Here is a 6,000-nt window from a genome sequence, read left to right as displayed (position 1 = left end):
AGAAGAATAACACTTTCGAAATAAAAATTAATCTTTTATGCATCTTTCTATGCATAAATTCGATTTTAATGAGAACAACTCTTTTGAAATAAAAAGAAATTTCTTTATGCATCATTCTATGCATAAAATCAAAATTGATGAGAATAACTCTTTTGAAATAAAAATAAATTCTTTATGCACCTATTTATGCATAAAATTAAAATTAATGAGAAAAGCTCTTTTGAAAATAAAATAAATTTCTTTATGCATATTTTTATGCATAAAATGAAAATTGATGAAAATAACTCTTTTGAAATAAAAATAAATTTCTTTATGCATCTTTCTATGCATAAAATGAAAATTGTTGAAATAAAAATAAATTTCTTTATGCATTTTTCTATGCATAAAATGAAAATTGATGAAAATAACTCTTTTGAAATAAAATAAAATTTCCTTATGCATCTTTCTATGCATAAAATAAAAATTGATGAAAATAACTCTTTTGAAATAAAAATAAATTTCTTTATGCATCTTTCTATGCATAAAATAAAAATTACACTTTTAGAATACACAATTGGTGGGGATTACTCTTTTTGGATAATAAAAGATAAAACTTATTTCACCATTTTTAAGAAAATTTTACCATAACCTCCTTTGTATGGTTGACCATTTTTTAATTTTTCCTAACTTAAAATTACTTATAAATTATCCCCAATTGGTTTTAAGCACTCTAAACTAATCAAAATTCACTTTTAAAAGAGAAACAATATGAAAATTTTAATTCCAACAATTAGATTACTTAACTAGGATAAAGAAGGGCTGAATTTAAGAATGAGAGAGAGGGAAAAGCCTTTCCAAGAAGGCATAGCATATGTTTATCATTTTAAGATAACAAACAATTTAGAAAACCATTAAAAGAATAAGAAAAAGTAAGATTTCTTACTTACATGAAATTATGGGAGCTTTCCTTTGGCTTGATGGTTTGAGGGATCTCTCTTGTTTGCAACAAGAGTGGCCACCAATTCTTTAGAAGAGGGAATGGTCAAAAACTAGTGAATTATTAAGAAATTCACAGTTCTTGGCTCTTGGGAGGAGTAGAGTAACAGTGCATAAAACACTATTAAGCTTCAACAAAGGGGGAGGCTTCTATTTAAAGGAAAAAGTGAGCTTCTAACCAAGCAAATTGATTCTAGAATTTTCTAGATCAGTTTGGTCAATTTTTGACCATTTTTAGGTCAGTTTAGCTTATTTTTTGGAACTAGACTTGAATTAGGAGGGAGGAAAGATAAAATATCTCAATGTTTGATAATTTTAAACTCCACCACACATGTGAAGTAGGCGCCTCCTTCATGAGAGAAAAGGAAGCCTCTAACCAAGCAAACTGATTCTAGAATTTTCTAGATCAGTTTGTTCAATTTTTGACCATTTTTTGATCAATTTAGCTTATTTTTTGGATCTAGTTAAAACAAGAGAGAGGAGAGATGAAAATATCTCATTTTTTAAAGTTTAAAACTTCTCCACACATGTGAAATAGGTGCCTCCTTCATGAGGGGAGATCCCCACAGTGAGGTGTCAAAAATGCATCATTTCCTCTAAATATATCTTATTTTTTAACTAATAAACCTTGTACTCAGTCAACTCTTCATCTTATGTGAGCATTTACTCATTTTTGGAGGTTTTTCTTTTATTCTTTAATCTATCTCCTCCCTGCGTTTGGATTAATCTTATTGGCCCATAGGAACCTTAATTGGAGCATAATTCAAATTTTTTTAAAAATTTGGACCCTTAGGCTAAGGTCCTTTATACCTATTTTTAATTAATTCCAATTACACATTGGAAAGTTCTTTTTGAATTTCTGTTTCAAAGGAAATCATTTTACACACTAGGAGGATTTTTATATCAAAAAATATCTCAATTTTGAATTACGTCCCTCTAGACATTTTCTCTCTCCAGGCCAAAAAAGATAGAAATACTTGATCTGTTATTATTCTGAAAAGGGGATTGATTACAGGGGGAGAAACTGGACATCTTGGGGGGCTGGGAAGAAATCTTATAGACATCATGATGGAATCTCTCATATAGAGTCATGTAGCTACAAGAAATTGTGCGCCACATTCACCACACAGGCCCATTATGCATTTATAATTTTGGAACATTGAGTCTTCTGGCGTTGGGAAAAGTAAGGACTTCTAGATAGTGGTAACACTAGCGTAACCAAAGTGTACAGTCGTGAACACATCCAATTGCTTGTTCTTTGAGAACAAATTGTGCAAGCACACTAGCATGTTTCCCTGTGGAGTCCAAACTGGCTATGTTACATGTAATTAAATAAATCCTTTAAAAAGAACATCTTCACATGGGCAACACAGCAACAAGTATATCAATCCTTCAACTTCTTGCACACCAAAAAGGGATTAAGGCCCTCAAAGCTTCTTTGAGAAATTATCAGATGTGGATAACGACCCTTGAAAATTTTGTAGAACTCCACCTACCACCATAAAACAAGGAGTTTGTTAGTGTATAGCTGGAACACTTCAGTTTGATAGTACATAAAAAACACTAGAGTAATTTTAGGAAACTTTAGAGTGCTTTTGGATCTTTTTAAAGGGCTTGTCTTAACTCAATACAACTTCAACACAATGTAACATTACTTCTAGATCCTTTATATAGTAACCCATACCTTTTAAAAGTAATTTTGAGCCACTTTAGTAATTATAAGCAACCAAGTACCACATAAGAATATAACCATCACAACACATAATAGGGACAACCTAATGGAACTTCTGGCAACTTTTTAGTGCTTTGGGATGACGTTTTTGTGAGACCCCCGCCCCCTCCGCGGTGCCCATTCTGAGGGCGCTGATGGCGGAAGCAGCGTCAGCCTCCCGCGTGGGGCAGGGATCCACACTCGGGGCCTCGCCTGCGGATGTCCGGACAAGAGACTAGCCCGACGGTTCCTCTGAAATCGACCCCAAAAAAACTTCCCTCGCCCAGAAGGCACAGGCGATTCCGCCTTGGGAAAATCTTCTAAAAAACAGGGGAATTAATGTAATGAGTCAAAGTCTTAACTAGTTAAACTGATCCGACCGAACCTGAAGTCACATGGTTCGATCAAAGAAGAGACTTGCACTTGGTCCATAGAATCACCACTTTTTTCCTCCTTTAACGAGGCACAGCCGTTGATTCCCTCCCACAGAACAAAGGTCTTCTTAGGACTTAATCTAACTAACGTAACTAATTGTATCTTAATTATTTTGCAAGAATCCCTCACAACCGGGGGTTAGCCGACCACTCTATTGGTGGGATTGCTTTAAAAAGATTTGCTTATGTTTTACCCGGGTACCGAAAAAAGAGTTCCCAGGCCCCCTAGCCAAGGAAAATTTAAAGTAGGCATACCACGTACACACCCGATATGAAATTGCTATTTATAACAGATTCGACTATCTTTAAAACAATCCTTTAATGAAAATCATAATATTACTAATCATCATCCTCCAAAATTCTGAGTCCATTGTATTACAAAATGTGTCCTCTAGACTGTCCGTTGAAGACCAGCTGGCTAACCAACGAGATCCAATATCAAAATTTGATTCACAAGTCATTCCTTTTAGTCCATCCGAATCTTCCTAGACACACGCAAGCATGGGTGTCCTAGCAACCACGTGCCCGTGCATCACCTGGTCAGAACCCTCTAGGATCCTCCTTAGGTGTCCTAGCACTTCACTCAGGGACTGCTTTGTTAGTCCTCACCCATCGTACCGATAGCATACCATTTTAACCGTACCGAGACTGGTCAAGACCTCGGCAGGCTTTGCTGCAGGGACGTCCCTCGACGACTTCCCGCCAGCTGTTGCAACGAACCTCCTCTTAGTAAAACACATGCCAAATGCTTCCTCCAGCATTCTGGCGTAAAACAGTCCTTTAAATGAAAAATAGAGGTTCTATGCAAGTAAAATTCCCAGTTTGAGATTGGTTCCACAAAACCCCTTTTTCCTTAATTCCCAATTTCACAGTGAGAATCCTTCATCTCTCATCAGGGTAATCTACGCATCATTTGACTGATTTTCCAACTCGATTCATGGTGATTTCGGTCAAAGGAAAACTAGTTTAATTCAACGGTAGTCTATTCTTTGTATTTAAGAACTGGAATTGGTCACAAAGTTTTTGCTTGATTCAGATGGAGAGATGGACAAGTAGGTTTACAATCCGTCCCTCTAACCAAAATCATTCGGTTTACTTCTAACAAGGATTTTCTTTTGATAAACATCTATTTTTGGGTAAATACCAAATTAGTGATTTAACCATATAAAATATCTAAGGATATTCTTTCTACCATTTAATTTCTCAACCTTAATTCCCTAGGTCGAATTATGGTGAAAATTCCTCTTTTGTCACATTAAAAATTAACTCAAGTTTTTCTCTACTTAAATATCATAAAAATTCTTCTTTTAATTAAATACAATTATTCATTTTTTTGAAATAAGCTTAGAATTCCTCTTTTTCTCATTTAGTGAGCAATCCAAATGTCATGGGAATTCCTCTTTTATCATAAAATAAATCTGTCTAAATTTTCTCTTTAAATTAAATAAAAATATTCAATATTCCATATATACCAAGAATTTCTCTTTTTCCATTTAAATGATTGAATTCCAAATATGATGGGATTCCTTTTTCATCCTTTAAATTTATTCATGCTTAAAATAATTTTAACTAAAATTCTCTCAAAAATTAAATAAAAATATCCATTAATCCTAATATGACAAGAATTTCACTTTTTCCATTTAAAGGATTGAATTGCAATTATGATGGGAATTCCTCTTTTATCATTTAATTTTTTCTTACGCATAAAAATAAATTTAACTAAAATTTCTCTTAAAATTGAATTAAAATGTCCATTAATCCAAATATGACAAGAATTCCACTTTTTCCATTTAAATGATTGAATTCCAAATATGATGGAAATTCCTCTTTTATCATTTAAATTTATTCATGCATTTCAAACAGGTCACAGTTTCTATAATGAACTCTCGCCTTTCTACATTATCCCTCATTAGTCCACATTACTTATTCCACATTCCATTCATATGTGTACTCATTCTCATCCAATCACATCATTTTCCATCTCATCACATCAGATTCATTCACATCACATATCATTTATTCACATCCCAATCCACATGTCATCACATCTCATCCATTCACTCATATCGACGTCACATCATTTCACATACATATTCGCATTCATTATTTCCCATACACATCCACATTCGTACATCCACATCCATACATCCAATTCCACATCCGCATTCATACATACACATCCATACATCTACATCCACATTCATACATCCATTTCCACATCCACATTCATACATCCATATCCACATCCACATTCATACATCTACATTCACATTCCATATCTACATCCATACATCCACATCCACATCCACATTCATACATCTACATCCACATTCCATATCTACATCCATACATCCACATCCTTACCCACATCCATACATCTACATCCACATTCCATATCTACATCCATACATCCACATTCACATTCACATCCATACATCCATATCCACATTCCACATTCATACATCCACATCCACATTCACATTCATACATCCACATCCACATCTACATTCATACATCCACATCCACATCCTCATTCATACATCCACATCCACATCCTCATTCATACATCTACACATCCAATTCCACATCCATACATCCATTTCCACATCCACATTCACATCCACATTCACATTCATACATCAATATCAATCCACATCATTCACACATCAAACCACATCATCCATACATCAATCTAATTTCTATCACATCTCATCACATCTATTTATAGAATGTAAGAGAATTCTAATTATTTTAATATAAAGATTCTTTACGCATCTAATTTGTCATAAAGACAACTTTAGTAGGAATAACACTTTATAAAAATCCTTTTATGCATCTATTTAGGCATAAATTTAATTTTAATGAGAATGACACTTCAAA

The sequence above is a fragment of the Cibotium barometz genome, chromosome 24, assembly GCF_041138505.1.
Source record: "Cibotium barometz isolate CiBa-2024 chromosome 24, ASM4113850v1, whole genome shotgun sequence".
In the NCBI taxonomy this organism is placed as follows: domain Eukaryota; kingdom Viridiplantae; phylum Streptophyta; class Polypodiopsida; order Cyatheales; family Cibotiaceae; genus Cibotium; species Cibotium barometz.
The sequence above is the reverse complement of the archived record's forward strand: the minus strand, read 5'-3'. Positions refer to the sequence as shown.